This window comes from Uranotaenia lowii, chromosome 2 (assembly GCF_029784155.1).
Source record: "Uranotaenia lowii strain MFRU-FL chromosome 2, ASM2978415v1, whole genome shotgun sequence".
Lineage (NCBI taxonomy): Eukaryota > Metazoa > Arthropoda > Insecta > Diptera > Culicidae > Uranotaenia > Uranotaenia lowii.
In genome coordinates, this window is record NC_073692.1 from 429,248,249 (window position 1) to 429,268,433 (window position 20,185).

Below are 20,185 nucleotides of genomic sequence, written 5' to 3' on the forward strand. Positions count from 1 at the left end.
TATCAAGTAGTCTTCTTGTGAATTTGCCAACAGAATGTTTCGAACAAATAAAGCTTTGCATTTCTGCTCGGGATCTATCAAACCTAATCCTCCTCTATCAATGTCCAAATATAATTGCCTCCTGTCAACTCGAAAAATACTATTTTTCCATAGAAACTGACCAACGGTTGATTTTATCTTGGCAAGATGTTTATTTTTTGGAGGAAAAATCTGAGCTAAATACCATAGTTTTGATAGGATGAAGGTATTCAAATACCAAACTTTACTAAGTATACACATGTTCCGAAAACTAATTTGAAATATTCGTCGATTTATATCTGCAACGATTTTATCAAAATTGAAGTCAATACTTTCATTCCAAGTTTTTTTAAATGATATTCCTAAAACTTTTAGATTGCTCGTTTCGGGTATGAGGAATGGACCACCTATGCAATTATTTATACGAATAAAACAAGATTTCTCAACATTTAATTTTATCTTAGATATACTAGAAAATGAGTGAATAATGTGCAAAACAGTATCAAATTCTTCAGTGTTACGAAGAAATACGTTTAAATCATCGGCGAAAGCAATTACTCTAAGGAACTTACCATAGGCAAGTACCCCGAGTATGCTTTCGTCGATTTTCCTGATCAGCGGTTCTATATATAAAGCAAAAAGTATCATGCTCAGAGGGCATCCTTGTCGAACTGATGAATTTATTTTAATTCCTTTTGTAAGAAATCCGTTAAACAACACTTTAGATTCCGCTAATCCATATAGTCTTTTTAAGCAAAGAATGAGTTGATCTGGAATTCTAAACTTAGCAAGTATTCGCCACAAAAAATTGTGATCGACAGTGTCAAATGCTTTTGCCAAATCAAGACTTAATAAAAAACCCTTAAAACTACGAGTTTCTGTCGATTTTGTCATCAAGCGACGAACATCTTTAAGATTTCCTATGCATGAACGGTCTGGAATACAGGCACTTTGTCCTGGGCCAATTAAGGTTTCCAAGAAAACTGCTACTCTATTGGCGATAATTTTAGTAAAAAGCTTATAATCTGTATTCAATAAAGATATTGGTCTCAAATTTCCTATATTGAAAACGTTATTTTTCTTAGGAATCAGTGTTATTATACCTTCTGAAAAATCTTTCGGTGGAGCGCAAGAACCATTCAAATAAGAATTAAAAATTATTTCTAAGTCATCCTTTAAAATATCAAAGAAGTTAATGTAAAACTCGTAAGTAAGTCCATCTGGACCAGGAGATTTTTTCTTATTACAAGCCTTGAGTGTTTCAAAGATTTCCTCTTTAGTAATAGGTCTGAGTAAAGCAGATTGGGCTGAATCATCTAGCGTATTTCTAATGGAATTTAAATCACTATCGTCATTGTGATGATTGTAATGATTGGGTGAAGACTGGAATTGCATAGCATAATGGTCATAAATGGTTTTACCTATCCTCGCATTATCAGTTATACATACACCGTTTTCTTCTATTCGTAAACCAAAGCATGGGCCTTTATGAGTGCTTTTAGCCAATTGATAAATTGTCATCTTTTCACCTTCGGATATGGTGCAAGGGGATTTTTTTTCTCCCAAGTTTTTTAAGCGGTTTTCCTCTAATTCTAAAAGTTTCGATTTAACAATCATAATTTCGTCACCAAGGTTTTCCCCATTTGCCTGTCTTTGAGATAAATCAACAAATTCTCTCTCCAAAACTGCTTTAGCAGCGCGGTTAGTTTGATTCAAGTGCCAGCTTTCAACCTCAGATTCAGATTTCAGATTCAGATTTCAGATTCAGATTTCAGATTCAGATCTCAGATTCAGATTTCAGATTCAGATTTCAGATTCAGATTTCAGATTCAGATTTCAGATTCAGATTTCAGATTCAGATTTCAGATTCAGATTTCAGATTCAGATTTCAGATTCAGATTTCAGATTCAGATTTCAGATTCAGATTTCAGATTCAGATTTCAGATTCAGATTTCAGATTCAGATTTCAGATTCAGATTTCAGATTCAGATTTCAGATTCAGATTTCAGATTCAGATTTCAGATTCAGATCTCAGATTCAGATTTCAGATTCAGATTTCAGATTCAGATTTCAGATTCAGATTTCAGATTCAGATTTCAGATTCAGATTTCAGATTCAGATTTCAGATTCAGATTTCAGATTCAGATTTCAGATTCAGATTTCAGATTCAGATTTCAGATTCAGATTTCAGATTCAGATTTCAGATTCAGATTTCAGATTCAGATTTCAGATTCAGATTTCAGATTCAGATTTCAGATTCAGATTTCAGATTCAGATTTCAGATTCAGATTTCAGATTCAGATTTCAGATTCAGATTTCAGATTCAGATTTCAGATTCAGATTTCAGATTCAGATTTCAGATTCAGATTTCAGATTCAGATTTCAGATTCAGATTTCAGATTCAGATTTCAGATTCAGATTTCAGATTCAGATTTCAGATTCAGATTTCAGATTCAGATTTCAGATTTCAGATTCAGATTTTAGACTCAGATTAAATCAATACTGCCACAAATTGTTGAAACTTCAACTTACCAGAAACAGTTAAAGTAGAATGAGAAAAGCAGTAAAACACTTATTGTAATGTGTTGAGACGTCTGCTTGTGCAAACACTGTTCGCAGAAACCTCTGATAGTGGACAATGATGAAAAATAATTAAATAAAAACTGCTCAAATCGAACGATCTGTACTATAATAGAGGAGAAATTAATCATAACAGTAACTACAAAATTACACCAGCAACAGTGTACTATTATCCGCCATTATCAGTCTCATCAATGGCACAATAAGACAAACTAGAATCAACACCAATCGACAAACGATCATCGAACAAACGAATGAATGCAATTGCTGGACTCCACGGCATCGAAGTAGCCAGATGGCGGCGAAAGGCGATCGCGCGCGCGCTTCCAAACAGGGATTCGAATCAAGCAAGCCATGTCATGACTCTTCTTCAAACTCCCGGACCCGGATCGGATCGCGGCAGCAGCAGGTTTTGCAACTTTCTGAACCAACAACAAACCAGTTTGCCTAGCGCAATGGAGGCCTACTTCGATCTATGCTGCTGTTACTGCAAACGCGTCCTCCTAGAGCAGCATCGCATTGGGTTACGTTGATGTAGGTTGTTGTTATTGGTGTTACTGTTGATGTTCAGGGCTGATAAAGTTCAAATGCCGGCCCCCCCGCTAGAGGTTGTCTATCAGTGAGTGAGGATTGTGTGCATATGGATTGCGGCGAATTAAAATACCAAACAACCAACGATTGGACAGAAATCCGGCTGTGTGGTGGAGTTTCACTTTTTTTTTCTGTATATTTATTTTATTTGCGGTAGTCACCTCAATGGGCAGCTAAGCATGTCACTGGGAAATTCGTTGGTTAGCCCCCCGGAAAACTACTGGGTGGCTGTTTGATCTGGTACCTATCCCTGTTTGCCCTATAGGACTTTGAAGAAGTTACGGAAGAGATGCGCAATCGTTAGCTAACAAGCGATTACAGCGAGCCTGCTGTCTTTAATTGAGCCTTTAAAAGTAAATACACTGAGAATGCCCTTTGCCTTTATTGGCATTTGTACTGTTTGGGCGATTACTTTCGGTAACGATTCATTGACCTTTTTGTTCAAACCTGTCTTCAAAATGGCAAACTAGTTTGGGGTTTTTTTTGGGAAAACCTCCCTCCGAACATTGCTTCAACCAATTTTACTAATTCTACAGCTAGTACTGTTCCATAAAAGGAGTAAAGCTTTTATTGAACCGAGTATAAAAACAAAAACAAAAACAAAAACAAAAAGGCATTCCGTGCTACGCGGTTATTTGGGCGCGTGCCGGTCATGGCATCCATCCATGTGCCACCCGGTGCCCCGAAAGACTGGGTCAAGTAAAACGGTATAATGCCATAATAAGTGGCTCTTACTGCGAGTTAAAATATTTTTTTTACTCCATTCCCATATTGTACTAGTAAAGCAGTGGCCAATTCATGTAGTTCCACCCCATTGCCAATGGTCATTCTAAAAACTACTCATTACAGACACATAAGCATGTTTCACCCGAAAATTTAACATTCGTTTACGATACTAGCAAGCTGGGTAATTTGTCGCCTAGGTTACCACTTTCCTGCACCAACTAAATAAAACGCGACGGTCGGCTTGCTTCGATGATGATGTTTCATTTAAACATAACCATCTGCGTACCCCTCCTGAATAATGGCGAACAACGTTGTTGTCAAACAAGCAAATGTCATTTTCACATCACATCTCGTAGTCTAAGCGTTCTGCTGCTGCGGCACCTGTAGGGTAGAATCGCAAATTAGCGGACAGTTCGACCCGTAAGCGACTGAAATAAATTCTCCATTTGGTAATAACTAGGTATCGTCACCATACTGGACGAGGTTGACACAGATGAGTTGTTACGTTACACTTAGTCCTACTAAGAGTGCACGCGGCTGCTCTCTGATATCGGGTTGATGATAATGTAACTGCTGCTATCGTTGTTGTTGCGAGCGAATTTGCATCGTCATTTGCATAACTTTGAACAGCTTCGCTTCTGGCTGCTCTGGTGTCTGGTTGCTGTCGTTCTCCGTTGTTGACTCTGATTAGGGTTTGATGTCTTTGATGGTTTCATCAGCTGCCAACTCAGCCAACCGCTGATAGAGAATTAATTGATTCGAATTTACGACAACTCTGTTGAAGTTTCGGGATTTACATTTAAAAAGATAATTATTAATAATTCATCTTTTTGTTTAAAACTTATTTTCTACATCCTGTTATAAAAAAATATTTATTTTTGTTTAAGGAGACATTTACATGATCTGAACCAGTTAAACACTGAACAGAAATACTTTACGACTTGTTTACAATTTTGATTACAAAAGTGTATTTTAAACACAGTAGGCGGTCATCAGCATACTTTCTCATCTTTGAACGATCAGTAACCCAATTTCTATATTTCTTTTTATGGAGACTCCTTGAAAAACAGTTCCCAGAACGCATTCGTGCTTAAGAGAATAACTGCACTTTCTAGAGTGAAATGTGAAAGGAACCCTGGAAAGAATGCACCAGGACAGGACACAACGAACGGTAACATTCTCTGCGCAGTGCAGCGTCTTTCACTTATTTACTTACTTATGTTGGATACTTGGTGAAGGGAAAACTTGTCCCGTTTACAGTTATTTACCTTTGCGTTTGATCAGCCTCCTCCAAGAGCGCGTGTGTGCCATTATACGATCATCATCTTCATCTCTTTTTTTTTTTGTAGGCAAACTGGGGCCAGCGGGAAAATTGACCGTTGAACAGAACCGGCTTTCCAATCACCCAACAACCAACAACCAACAAACGAACGACGGACGACCGCAATCACGGTCAACGAAACCAGGAATGGGATCAAACTACTTACTTCAGTCTTCAGCTGAGATGATTCTCTTTAGTGGGTTTAACCACCTACAGTAAGACATACACGGTATACACGCTAACAAAGAATGTATCGTTTAACAGATTTGTTCCCATTTATATTTAGTAACCTATTGAAGCTCAAAGATTTCGTTTAAGATTGACATCGAGACGTTTTGTTGCTTCCCGAACACCTAAATTCAATCAATTGGCTCCGAGATCCAGCCTCCGGTTCTCGTTAGATTGATCGCAACATTTCAGCAGTTACATCATGGAATCTTGTTTATTTTTATTTTTTATTTTTTCTTCGAAGGGAGTGACTTGTGGTTTATGGGATACCACTTTGCAGCAAAGTTGGTGCGGCCACATCGAAAAGGGTAAGGGCATCTTCCCGAAGCACAAAGCGCCGAAGCCGAAAAGGTTAGCTGCCTCAATTGAATTAATACCAAGTGATCACTGATGGTAAATTGAATGGATGGAATCATACAATATAGAGTGTAGGAGCATCCATTTCGAATGATATTTTGATACAATTGAATCAAGCTATCGATCTGACTGTGTATGTGGATGCTTATTTGGGAAACTTAATTCATTTTAAATATTCAGAATATTTAGAATGAATAAAGAACAATTTGATATAATCAGAAATGATATTTTGTAGTTTTTGCAAAACTCAGACAAAAAATTAATGTACCAGAAATGTCGGAAATATGAACATGAACAACTTATTTTACTTTAGCATTTCTACATGATCAAATTCGGCAAAAAGAGAAGGAATGAGACCTAAATATTTACCAGATATCGAAAGTAATCAAGAAGAAATTTCCGAAATAAGTAGAAGCTTTACCGTAAAATGTGGTAAAAGAGTGGATAATTCATTTTAACCACAACAAATTCTTAAACTTTAGATAACATGGCCAGCCAGAAAGTTCCGAACTTACTCAACAATCAAACCAACACTCTTCTACTGATCACTGAATAGCAAAATTCTCAAACGCCATTTATTGCTACAAACAAGTCCGAACTGACATGGTCGAGAGTTCAAGATTACGGATCTCCAATATTCCTTCTTACCCAAGCCAAAATTGCGATAAATCTCAGTATAAACATTTGCATTTTGTTATTTCGAATCCTACGGCCATAAATGGCATTTCTCCTCGGTGGCGCTTCAAAAATTCACCTGAATTTTGGGTGTATACCTACTTAAGAATTGTTACCAGCTTGGTAGGCGATGACTTTTGTTAATCGCACGTGTTTTTTTTACGTCTGCGGAATTCTATTAAATTATTAATTATTTAAAATATTTGCGAATTAGATAGAAAGGGTTAAAAGTGAAAGCTGTAAGAAAGTGCAGAAGTGTCCACCGAAAGTTTCGATAATTTTTCCCCTCTAAAGTGTTATTTCATAAAAAGATTTGCAAACCGGTAGCTGCAGAAACGGAGTGTTTACACATTGAATTTAAATTTTATTCTCGTGAGGATGTCTTGTCTTGTTAGGGGCGCTTATTGTGACGAGTGTTCGAGAGCGCTATGTGAAAGTTTAGAAGTAATTTTGTTCCTCGAAGATAACATATATAAACTAATTGTTGAAAGCCTTTACCGAATAGAGAGAAATCGGCTCCGATGTGCTTTATTTAGCCCTTATTCGGGCTACGCAAATGTATTCATTCTGCGCTCGGCTTGCTGCGATCAATTTTTTTCCTTCGATTCAGCTGTACCTATCCGAATTTTTTTTTAACTAACACACACACACACAGGATCTCAATGAAACTTGATGTTTCTTCGAAGATATTCCTTTTTCTTAACTCTAAGCTCTAACTTTCCCGGATATGATGGCTAGCATCTTACAAATGCTAAAACCACCAACCCACAGAAAGTTGACTATGTATGCCGTGACCAGGACTCGATCTCATACCCGCTGGCTTAGAAGACTTGAAGGCTATCCTCTAGTGCGGCTGCGGCTTATGTTAAATAATTCTATATAATATCTGCTATAATCTGCTATAATAATATCTGCTCTTCTGCCGTGATACGCCGAAGTGACGTATATGCCTTTCCCAGCGCACTTCACCAAGAGTGTCTTTCTCCCCCTCTCTACACTCGACCTCTCCAGGACCCGTCACGAAATGTGATCTGTAAACAGTATTTCATGAAAAGTCCCGGAGGAGTGGAAAATGGGGCAAAAAATAGAAACACTGTTATCGGTGAAAACAAAAATAGGCATATACGTCACTTCAGCATATCACGGCAGTTTTGGCGAAAGGCTCATCGACAGCGGATTCACAACTACTTGGGACAGTAGCTATTCAGGCAGTGGAAAGCTGGATGCCCTCCAAGTGCCTGCGCCTAGCCCACCACAAAACCGATATGGTGCTGATCATCAACCTGATCTCACCCCAAACAGGTACCTTTGAAGTTGAACCGTGTGATATCGTGTCCAAATGCGCAATTAAGTACCTAGGGATGATAATCGACGGCAGACTCAGCTTCACGAGTTGGTATGTATTAGGGCGGTAACGGTCACGAGCGTACTCACACGGATGATTTCGAACTCCAGGGTTGTCCCGAAGTAGCGAGAGGAAGATACTTCCAAGCGTGACCAAGTCAATCTTGCGGTATGGAGCGGCGGCCTGAAGGCAGGCCCAGAGAAAACAATGATACCTGCCGAGACCTTGCAGCGTTCAGCGGCTGATGAACCTGCGGGTTATCAGTGGATACCGGACCATCTCGTCCAAAGCCGCCTGCGTAGTGGCGGGCGTCATACCCATCTCGGTTTTGTTAGAGGGGGATGCCTATTGTTACGAGAATAAAAACACGCCCAACGTACGAGCAACAGCTGTGGGACAGCTCAGCTAGAGGAAGGTGTACCCATCGTCTGATCCCCCGTGAAGTGGACTTCCATATGACGCAACTCCTGACTGGTCATGGATGCTTCATGAAGTACCACTACCGGTTTGGACATGTGGCTTCGCCGCATTACCCAGCTTGTGGTGACGAAAAGAAGACACCCGATCACGTGGTGTTTGCCGGTCCGAGGTTTGCGGCGGTACTTGCCATCTGTGGGCCTGGAGCTGGATTCTAATGGCAGCCCGCGAACAGTGTAGGATGACTCCATCGCCGGGGAGCATCTGAGTAGTGCCGCTTCCTACGGGGGGAACTACGGGGATAAGACAATACCTTCCTCGTAGCAGACCTCGTAGGAAGGAGGTAAACCATTGTCGGTCTCGAGTCGGTGTAGCATGTCGACACTGTCGAAAAAAAATCCAAGTCGCAGCTAATGAAGTGTGCCGTGAAACGCGCGAGTCTAGGACAAGCTGCACTCGATCTGGCACATGACGGACAAAAAAGCCGCGAGCCAAAAATCCTAAAGTTGTCAGGCAAAGGGAGTCAAGAATACCGGACAACGGTCGGAGTAGACTGACCCCATCGACGGGGGGCTGTCGAGTAGTGTGCGTCCGATCTCACGGTTTTAAGCTACAAAGATAAAGCAACATCTTCTGCGTAGCGGATGCCGTGGGTACGCTGAGCTCGTGCGTAAGATGACTCACCTTAGGGGAGTATCTGAAGAGTGCGGTTCCCAACAAACGAAGCTGCGGGGATGAGGTTTTACCTTCTTCGCAGTGGAAATCATTACGAAAGGATTATTCCACGATCGAGGAATACCCGTGGGTAGAGTGGCTCGTTCAAGTCGGGTCTTCGCCGGGAATCATCCAAGTAGTTGCGTTAAGTCCTCTGCGTGTGCTGTGACAGGCGCGTGTCTAGGATAAACTGCTCTCGATCGGCACACGACGGGCGGAAGAGTGGCAATCCTCGAATCTAGAGGAGAGGTTAGGTCGGGAGTCTTCAGGAGAAGAGGAATGTCTGATCAACTCCGAGTCTTTACGATAAAAGATCGGATCTCTAGTCGCAAGAAGAGAGATCAGGCCTTTGATCAACAAGAGAAGGGATTTAAGTGTTTACCTCGAGTCATTACGAGGAGAGTTCAGATCTCGAGCCGCTAGAGGAGAGATCAAGCCTTGAGTCGTGCAGAGGAGAGGTAGGTACGTCAACCTCGAGTCGATGCGAGGAGGGGTCGAATCTCAAGTCGTAAAAGAAGAGATCAGACTTCGAATCGAAATTCGTCCCTGAGTATCGCCTTGGAGCGCAGGAAGAGACCTCCCACTATTGTAGGATAGTATGTTAAACAGTTCGAGGTGGGAACTAGGTCTGCGGCCCTAGGTGGAGTTTAGGGAGCAGGAGGTATACATGGATTATATCACGAGTCTTCCCATTGTACCCGTGTGGTTACCAAAAAAAAACAAACACAGCAGTGCTGCGATCGGGGATGATAGATCCACCTTCTCGTGGTCCAGAGCGGAAACGTATCTGTTAATCTGGCGATTGCAGATGCACGGCTTAAAGAACTACCACTAAACCCACCAGAGACCGTCGACAGATCCTTGCCAAAGCTGCGCGGAAAAAGCGGTGCATTTGGATACCAGCACTCGGCTGTTAGTGTTGTTAGGGTCCGTCAAGCGTTCGAAGGATCATGTCCCCGAACTGTGCATGTGACCGTAAGAAGTGCGATCGACAACTCGTTTAACATTTTGGGACCTCGTGAAAGTGATGACTACCTACAAGTTCTTGCTGGCTGTACGTGTCCATATGGCAAGCAAACTGGGATTCATCACTTGAGATGTGGTTTGTGAAAAATATTTAAAGGCAGAAAAGCAACATGCAGTAAGATAATCTCCCAACTACGAGGTCAACACTACTGTTCAGGAAGGATGGCTTTGCAAGCAACTAAACGATGGTAATCTCGACAAATAAATGACAATATGTGACAACCCTTGACAATATTCCGGGACAATATCCGAACAGCTGCCAAGTTATCATCAACTCTTTGAAATCGACCCAGTTAATAAGAAATCGTAATGGAAATGGTTATTTAAATCGTTTCTACAGATACTTTTAATCACCATCGTGAATAAGTCTATTGAGCGATTTTACATGATTTATTTACGAAACACTTTGCTCAAAACAAGTTGAAACAGGTAAATGATAATTTCGTAAATATGTTGTCAAAAAGTCGCAAATATGGTAATTGATTTTTAACGATTTAAGCTGTTATTAGAGTGAAGTGATTTTTTGCTTCAATTGACATGGTCCTTTATGTTCTTCCCTCGGCATACTATTCAACTGACGAGTTAGCCTTGTGGTAAAATGACTTAGAGAAGATTCGGATGGCTCGAGTTCGATTCTCGGTCGGTGCGTTTTTAATACTGATGATCCTCCATTTGTCATTATGTGTATATCGTTTCCACTTTTGTAGCTATATGCTATTTTGGTAAGTTTGATACGATCATTTCATCTTTGAGTTATTCTGTTGTTCCTGTGAAATACCTTCTCAAAGCTGGTTAGAGCATCTATCTTAGTCACAACAAGCAATGAAAACTTTTTTGATATTGTCTGGAACTTTCAAATTTTTTTGTGTTCCATCAGACTATGTCGGCAATCAGTAAAAAAGGTCATCATCACAGAATCTGTGTCACAAAACAGAGAATTTTGAAATTTTCACAGATTTCACAGAATTTATAAATTTTGAATGGATTTCCGAAATTATAATTTTTTTTGGACAGTATCAAATTTAGATTTCTTTCTTTGAATTAGAAAAGAATGATAAGTTTAGTTGATTTCGCTCAACTAAAATTTTAAAAAGACCCAATTTATCATGAATTTTCTATGAAACTCAAGGAAGTAGCATCACAGAATTTTTGGGTAAAGTCACAGAAAATCAGAATTATTTTTCGCAAAAACACAGAATTTTTTTCGGCAACCTTGCCTCCGACCAGAAAAAAATCGAAAAAAAAGATTATTTCTTGCAAAGTTTGTAGTTCAAAATGTTTAGTGATTAAAAAAATTCAAGGTATTTTACACGACCCCAGACCACAAAAAATCGAAAAAAAAACGATTTCCAGAAAAATTTTCAAGTTTGAAATTTTGAGTGATTTAAAAAAAAAATCAAGGTTTTTCACGCGACCCCCGACCAGAAAAAATCGAAAAAAATATTTTTTTCCAGAAAAACTTTCAAATTCTAAATTTTAAGAGATTAAAAAATACAAGGTTTTATACAAAACCCTGGACCAGAAAAAATCGAAAAAAATTATTTTTTCCAGAAAAAATTTCAATTGCAAAATTTTTAGTGATTCAATAAATTCAAGGTTTTTTTGCGGGGGCAGATGAAGTTGGCTACCCACAGATACTGGATGTTTATAACCGTATCAACGTCAAACTCTAACTTCAACGGAAATGGTCACAAAGCACAGTAGTTGCCATCCAAAAACTTAAGAAGACCGTGCAGAGTCCGAAAAACTATCGTTCCAACTTCCCATTAGAAAGGTTTCGTACGCTCAGGCTATTTTTATGGACAGACTAGAGTTCTTAATACTCCGTACTAGTCGTGACGTAATTTTTAGTAATAGCGGAAAGACGATCGTGATTTCCAGGCCTTGACTTGATAGTGTATTTGTCAACATCCCACTGAAAAAGCTAACTCCTACTCACCATCGACTCATCAAAATAACATTTGTGTGGAAGTGTCAAATTTCTATTCCCGACATTCTTTCAGAACGTGCTTTGCACTAACTCACCACCTTTATGTGAATCATACCTAAGTAGCTTGCCGAATCGTGACTTCAACCTTCCTCTGCCGAATTTCTCCTCGTACGACGGCTTCCGGAAGCTGTCTAGGTTGGATGAATCAAAAGGACCTGGACCGGATGGCATCCCTCCAAATCTAGTTGATAAATGCGCCGATCGGTTATCCGTACCAATTTCGATAGTTTTTATCCGAGGGATTTCGATTCTAAGCTGTTTGCCTCATGTCGTACGTTTCGAAGTTGGTTACCAGGCTTTACAAACATCAACAAGTCGATGCATGTTATGTAGACTTGAGCAAGGCTTTTGATAGAGCACCGCAAAAATTTTTCATCGAAAAATTGCGTCGGATAGGACTACCTGATTGCCTTTGCAAATAGATCAACCCTTATCTAGACCGGACTACTTACGTACGACTGAACAACGTGAACTCGACACCTTTTCGAATCACTTCTGGAGTTCCACAAGGAAGTCATTTGGGACCTTTGACCTTCGTTCTTTTTATCATCGATCTATGCGCTATTATTGAATCGGAGGAGCTGTTGTACACCGACGATATCAAAATTTTTCGAACCATGGTTTCACTAGTTGACTGCTTACTCTCCAAAAAGACATCGATTCAATTCTAACGTGGTGTCATCAGAATGGTATGACTTTTAATATTTCCAAATGTAGTGTCATATCTTTCACTCGTAAACGTCAACCTTTGAACTTTGAGTACAAAATGTCATCGACTACTTTAAGCCGCAACTCTATCGTCAAGGACCATGACATAACTTTGGACACCAAGCTCACTTTCTCGCAGCATATCTCAACTAACACTGCTAAGGGATTTGCGATTCTTTGCTTCATACGATGAAACACGCAATTTTTCAACGGCTTCTACAGCCTAAAAGCACTTTATTGTGCTTTTATACGTGGCATTGTCGAATACGGAGTACACATCTGGGCTCCATACCAGGTTGTACAGGCAAACCGGACCGAAAGAGTACAACGATGCTTCCTCGAATACGCTCTGCGACAGATACCATGGAACGAACGCCTTGAACCTCCCGTCCAATCAAGGCGCCAAGGCATCAAGACGCATTCTCCTACAACGGCTCTTCATCTTCGATATTCTACAGAGTAATGTGGACTGCCCAGAGTTGTTGTCGTTACTTCCGCTTAACGCTCCTGTAAGATCAACTTGGACGCAGGAATTCCACAGACTTACTATAAAACGAACCCGATACGAACAAAACAACCATTTGAATACATGTTGTGCTCGTTTCAATGAAATTGTTAGTAGCTTAATATTTCTAAGGCTGTGTTTAAAAGAAGAATAATGTAGTATCTTCTTGTTATGTGTAAATATCTCTTAATATCTGCAAAGATTAAATAAATAAACAAATAAACAGATCCTGATCGAGGAGACTTCCTTCTTAGAGCTGGCCATAAGTCTATGGTTCACTGCTGGTAAAGAACCAGTAGCTGGAACCTGTCTTAACCACAAAGACTCAATCTGATAATTAAGAACCATTATAGAGCTACATCTAATCAATCTGCAATCTGAAAAGCAGTCTTAGAACTGACCGTTGGATCAAACAATGCATTTCGATACTCGTATGGCACAATGACATAAGGGAGGTTTGAGGTTAGATACCTAACCACGTAACCCGTTACTGTCGTCTGAAACGGATCCAAGTCTTCTCTGAGGTCGCAGCTTCGAAATTTTCTGTACATTCTTGCAGCAGAGTCGGTCAGCCACCCATGGCTTTGGAAAAAAACAAAGCTCATAGCTCTATCGAAAACCTCGTGGTTTCCTGGTTACTCCAGATTTCCCGAAAAAAAGTTCAACAGCAAGCACTCCTCACAAATCATTATACTTCAGTAAACTATGTTTAGGTACGGGTTTTTGAACTGGACGAAAAAAAAAATCCATATCGAGATCAATCTCGATTCCTATATCCTCAATGACGAGCTCAAAAATCAATTATTTACATACCATTAGGTAAACACAAAGCCAAAATCACTAATCTCGCAAAAGCCACAAATTTGTCTCCCGTGGTCTTCTGCTTCGCTTCGAATCACACCAACCAGACATGGAAAATGAAAACAGTTTGCCTGACACTACTTTAACCAGCTTTTCACTTTCGTTCAAAACAACATCAAATCTGGCCTAAGCTCAGGCAGGCACGGCCGATGCCATAAGGGACAAGGCGCTTGGCGCTCTTAAATGGAAAATTGACCACCAAAACCACACAAATGAGAGTGGAAATTAGTTGTATCCTTTCCGGACTTCTTCCACGGTTTGTTACCCAGACTCAGGAGGAGAAAAGAGACGGTCGTCGAGAGAGTGACAATCATAGTTATATCGGTTTAGTGATTGGAATCTTCGGTACGGTCCAAAACTATTGGTATCACATGGTAGATATCTGCACCGCATCTCGGAAACCGGTGTTGGCCTGCACCAAACAAGGTCGTAAAACATTTCTTCCGAAAAACCACACGATATCACACCGTACGCCATCATCATCATCATCATCATGATCGCTACTACTATTAGGGGTACAGTCATCGTCACATCCGACTTGACTTCAGCTGTCAGTGTACCCGCCATGTGGTTGGTTGAATGCACTTTCTAACCTAGAAATTTCGTCCCGAAGCTCGAACTGGATGATGAACTGAATTCGGTCATCAATAAATAGTCCGTTCCATGTGGCCGGAAGAAAAAGCCGTTGCTGTCATTCCGAGCTTCGGTCGTAGCCTACTAGATCCAAATGAAGTCGACTGGTCTGGCTGGCTGGAAGTCAGGAAATGTCACCTGGGACATTTGTCAATTGGATGGGAAACAACTTTTCTTGATTGAATTTTCCTGACAGTGTACCTCGGCAATGTTTTCCGCTTGGACTTATACTCCAAGCAATGATGATAATATTAAATTCATGTTAGACAAATCAAGATTATGGCTACCCTTACCTTTTAATTGCTGTCGTTAGTTGTCATCCGTTAAAACTCTGCTTGTAAAGTTAAGCAAGCTCAGTATGAATTTCTGAAATAGGAAAAGAAAAAACATTTGGTTAACTTCTTGTGACTTACATCAATTTCTTGCGAGTTAAAATTAATCAAATTAAGATATCTCATATCCTGCACGTAATTGCTTCATTTCGTTGCAAGAACCCATCAGTCATAATTTTCTTCAGGTAAATCAGTAGCACAGTAGGCGATTCGTAGAAGTTCAAATTCTCCCCGCTTACCGTGATTGAGATGATGACCCGGTCATCAGAAAAACAAACACAGCTTGCTTCAAGGATCCACTGAGAAAAATGTTTTGTTTAACAAACAGTCAAAATAGTAGGTAAATAGTAGGCCGCGCTGCCGGCACAGCGAGATTTTATCACACCTAATCGGACCTGTGTGAATCACTTTCATTATTATTTTAGACGACGGTTAACAAGCAACAATCTTGGTGGGTTCCTCCCTCTGGCTGATTTGACAAATGCCGTGGTCGCTACAGGCTATGGCATAATAGAGGTAGATTTTTGGCTGTAGGCGAGTAGATAGGGAGAAAAAGGCATTCCGAAAGAAATGCCACTTTTCCGTCGGATTCGTCTGCGAGTCTGTCTGTCTGCAGTAGTCAAGACGATCAGAGCAAAATAAACGAAAAAACCTATGCCGCTTAGCTTTGACAAATCGCTCATTATGGTTATGATTGTAATTTTACATTTTTTCGGTTGTCTTCTGTGAGGTTTTTTTTATTAGTGGCAGCGGATGCTGTGAAAAAGATGCTGTTTATCATAGCTGTTAGGTAATTGAGCCGGCGCAATATGTCAGGATGAGTTGATGTAAACGGAATGAAAATGACGCCACTACTGCTGGGTTACATGACACAGGTTTTAACTATCAACTTGTGCAAGCTTTTCTGGTTATAGGGCGCATAAATCTTGGTGATTGCAGTGAAGATTTGTATCATTATGACCTTGATCTAAATTTATATTTTTGGATCTTGAATGGTTTGTAAAACATAAAACAGTAAAAGTGAACCAAATTATTCAGGAAATTCGTATTTACTTAAATAAATGCCTTTAAAGTAAAGGATTCCAGAGCAAACTGAATACCACCGTAAAAAAAGTTAGCCCATAACTTTTTTGTCTTAACTCTTATCGATATGCAGCCTTCGGATGAAATGTTTTTCATAATTTAGGCTTTAAGAAAACCCGTTTTTGAAAGAAATCGGTCGACGGGAACCAAAGTTATTGATGAAAAACTGGTTTTTCATGTTTCTCCCGAACAAAATGTCTCAAAATCCCATACAAACTTCAGGCTCGTTGAGCGACCCCTTCCGGTGATCCGATCTGGCCCAAATTTGGCATGAGATCTTGTACTAGGCCTAGGATCAATTTTAGCCTGCCGCGCATAACTTTTTCAAAAGTCGGGTCATTTGGGGCACTCTATTGTCCACATACTGATTTTTTTTTGTTCTTCACCAGTCAACTGTATCGAAGAAGAAGCACCGAATGAAGGTGACACTTCATTCTACAATGCAGTTGATTATGGATATCCGTCTATCTTTTCAAATCTATAATACTCACCGATAAAGCCGCTCAAAAGTTCAAAAGAATTTGAAATTCAAGCTCACTACCAAGCATCTCTCTTTCGAATGGATTGGAAATGCCTACAGTTTTCATAAAAACTGGTGTAAAACTTAATACTTTCGGACAGACTTCGATAAATCCGACAAATACAACTTGTGTTCCAACAAGATGGAACTCATGCCATATCTCGAAACGAACTGACCTGACTGGAAGACAACTTAAGTTTTAACCGAAGGTTTTTTCGCCCCCGAGCAGACCGGGTTTGAACCCCCTCGACTCTTGGATATGGGCTTATGTTCATGCGAAGGCCTGTCGATACACCTACCTAAGTGTTTTCCATTTCTGAGGCGAGGATTTTAATTACCCAGGTTGCCAATGTGCCTGATTATTCAGGATTTGCCTGATTTTTCGAGTCCCATCCTGATAACCTGATATGCCCTTTTTTCCTGATTTTTGGAAATAAACCTGCTTTTGCCTGATTTTCTAATTTTCACGGAAAATTATATGTTTCAATAGACAGAATAATGTACATTTTAAACTTTATCCGTTTTACAGTGTCAATATAACACTAATTTTTTCTAGATGCACCAAAATATTTTAAAAATCTTTTGGGACCTCCAATGAATTCATGAAACGCTCCCTGAAAGCTCTAACAAAAAATTCTCTTTAGGGATCTAGAGTGTTAATTGAACACTTTTCGCTTTAAATCGCTATATCTCGCTGGTTTCTCAACCGTACAAATTGAACTTTTTTAAAATTTGTACAAAACTTATAGTTTTGTAAACCTTGTAACGTAACTCAAATATAATACTCAGCCCACATTCAGCTACAATCACTGGTTTTGATGATATTCAGGGTTAAAGAAAAAATGGATGAAACATTCTGCGTAAAAAAAACTGTAGGTCAGCTAACAATTGCACAAGAAAATTTCGCTTAGTACACAAGAAATCTTGTGGTAAAAGCTTTATATTGGGCATAGGGATGTATTTTTTAAAAAAAGATTATGGCCACAAAAAGCCAAAAAGAAGTTAAAATATCGTGGTTTCAGTCATTGCCGAAAAAATTTGGATGGTGGAATTGAAAAATTGACGTTATTTTTACACATTTTGTCACCATTACGAAACACATATTTTTTACGTATTTTCAGGTAGCAGTTTTTTTGAACTATTTTTTAATATGCGATTTGTAAGTGCAATATTTTTGCAATAAAATCAACTGTATCTATCAGATTTACAATATAAACTAAATATTTAATCTTCATTTTTATTTCTAAATTTCGAATTCAATATCACATCATTTAAAGACTGTACACGTGTACAATGACTGAAAAAAGATACAGCTATGAGAAATTTAAGATTGCTTCACAATAATCATTGAATTTTTCATTGATAAGCTGGAATTAAAAAAAAATGCGAAAATGTTATAATCTATAAACTGGCCAAGTTTATCACAATCGTTCTAAGCGATGCCGGGCTTATACAAACTTGCGATTTAACATGAAAAATATTGAAAACTGATTAGAAACTTCCTAGTTTGTTTCAAAACATAAAACGTTTCAACAGAGTCAGCATTCAAACACATGTTAACATCAATTCTAACTTCAGTTCTAACAAAACTTTCAATAGAGTCAGCATTTAAACACATGTTAGACTGTTTGTATAAATTTTTTTATCAATATTTTCAAGGTAATCGATGGATATTATTTTTAACGATGTTGAAGCATTTTCTTTTTTCAGGCAAAGCAGTAACAAAGTTTTTATAAATTTGCAACAGTATTATAGCAACAAAGAGCGTATGAATCAGATCCAAACAATTATATTTTTTGCTTAATTTTGACTGGTTTATTAATTAGTTAAGTCATTGTTTCAACGAAAAATCTTTTTGTATACCAATTTCACGAAAGACTGTATAATCTTTAACTTAATCCGTAAAATCTGTTCTTAAATATGAATACTGTTTTACAGAGTATAGGACAAAATTTCGTTGAAAATAATATAAAACTTCTAGAATTTCCGCAACCTCACAGCGAAATTATAATAATAAAATGCAGATGAGAAATATTATGATTATCATGAGGATGATGATAGATTTACGACAAAGGGGCAATTTAAAGGCAAAAAACCATTTTTTCCATTGGAAATGTTGCTAAATCTATAACGTAATAAATTCTGAGCATTTTATGCCATTATTACTGCAATGAGCGTAAACCCTTTCATGAATCCGATATACTTTGAAAAATACCGGTTTTATCGGTTTTATAAATTACAAATACCGAAATACTGGATTTGAAGAAAAAAACCGGTAGATCCGACCACCCTAGTTTTTAGGACAAGTGTGCTTGCGATTCTTTGATCTTCTCACTTTTATTTTTTTTAATTTGGTTGCTGGATGGATCTTTTGTACAGTTGAATTGCTATCCTAACATTTTTTTGTTTTACTTTGTTATCACCTATTTTGAAACCATATAAAAAACGTAGTTCATAAGAAATAGTAAATTTTACTTAATTGAATAGCTTATCAAATTATTAAGAGAAAAACAAAACCACACCGTGATGAATTTTGGAAATGAATAACACGAGAGTGTTTTAAATTCCAGAAAAACCAAACACACCATGATGAAAGATTGAACTGTCAATTAAAATTTCATTAAAATTGTTCGGCCCAGTTTAGCTTAAAAAACGTGAACAAGAGAGTAGGCATTGACTTTACGACAGAGCACGTGTTTTTTCTCCTTCCGTGGAAACTTTGTTATTTTTTTTATTTCTATAGTGAAAATTTTCGAAGAATCTTAAAAAAAAAACTTTTAACAGATAGTACTAATATGTGTTGTATTAGGAATAGTTATTTCTCACAGCTTGGGTCGTTTAACTGTCCTATTTTCGGAACCCGTCTACGAGAGGTTTAAAAACGGAATTCCGTCAGTTCCATGGGTGGCATTTTTTGTCTTTTCACGGAAGAAAGAATAGTGATATGGGCAGTGAACTGGTGCACAAATTTTCAATCATTTTGAAGAATATGAAGTGTATTTTGATTTGTGCTAGTTCAATTCAGTTTTTGATGAAGGAAAATTTGGAATTCCGCGTCAAATCTTCAGGAATCGAAAAACAAAAAGGTCCTGCAAATGGAGTCTACGCTGGCTGGCGTTCTATTTCAGGGTTAATGGTATAAAAAAACAGTTGCTTAACCCATTCGAGACCGATTGCACACCGTGTGTGCAATGGAATTTTTGTACCTTTGTCAGAACAGTCTTTCATTGTGAGTTTCCTATTGCTCGGAAAAATAATATTCATATACCAATGGAATCCGCAAATGTTAGGCAAAATGTATTGGGAAATGGTTTTGATGAAAAACAAAAAACATGAAAGTTATCTAAGAGTGAAGTACTATGAGTTGGAATGTCGTGAAAAGGCCTCCGTCTCGAATGGGTTAATAGAAAATGAGTGCACATTTAAAATGACGTTGAAAATAAATTAATGAAAATTCCAAAGCTGATTCATGATGGCATTAGAGAGTGAAGTTTTCTCGTTCATGCTGCATTTATTGTGATTTTCCGTGCACGTTTTTCGGTTGCAAACATTGTC

At 38.6% G+C, this 20,185-nt stretch overlaps 1 protein-coding gene across 4 annotated transcripts in view; it reads right to left on the reverse strand.

Annotated features, from left to right (window-relative positions):
* The window catches only part of LOC129743854 (putative polypeptide N-acetylgalactosaminyltransferase 9), a 207,745-nt gene that overhangs the window by 82,923 nt on the left and 104,637 nt on the right, over window positions 1–20,185 (reverse strand). For all 4 annotated transcript variants that reach the window (XM_055736060.1, XM_055736059.1, XM_055736063.1 and 1 more), the window contains exon 3: window positions 14,989–15,061. The gene's annotated coding sequence lies outside the window, so the exon portion shown is untranslated. The remainder of the gene's footprint in view (window positions 1–14,988; window positions 15,062–20,185) is intronic.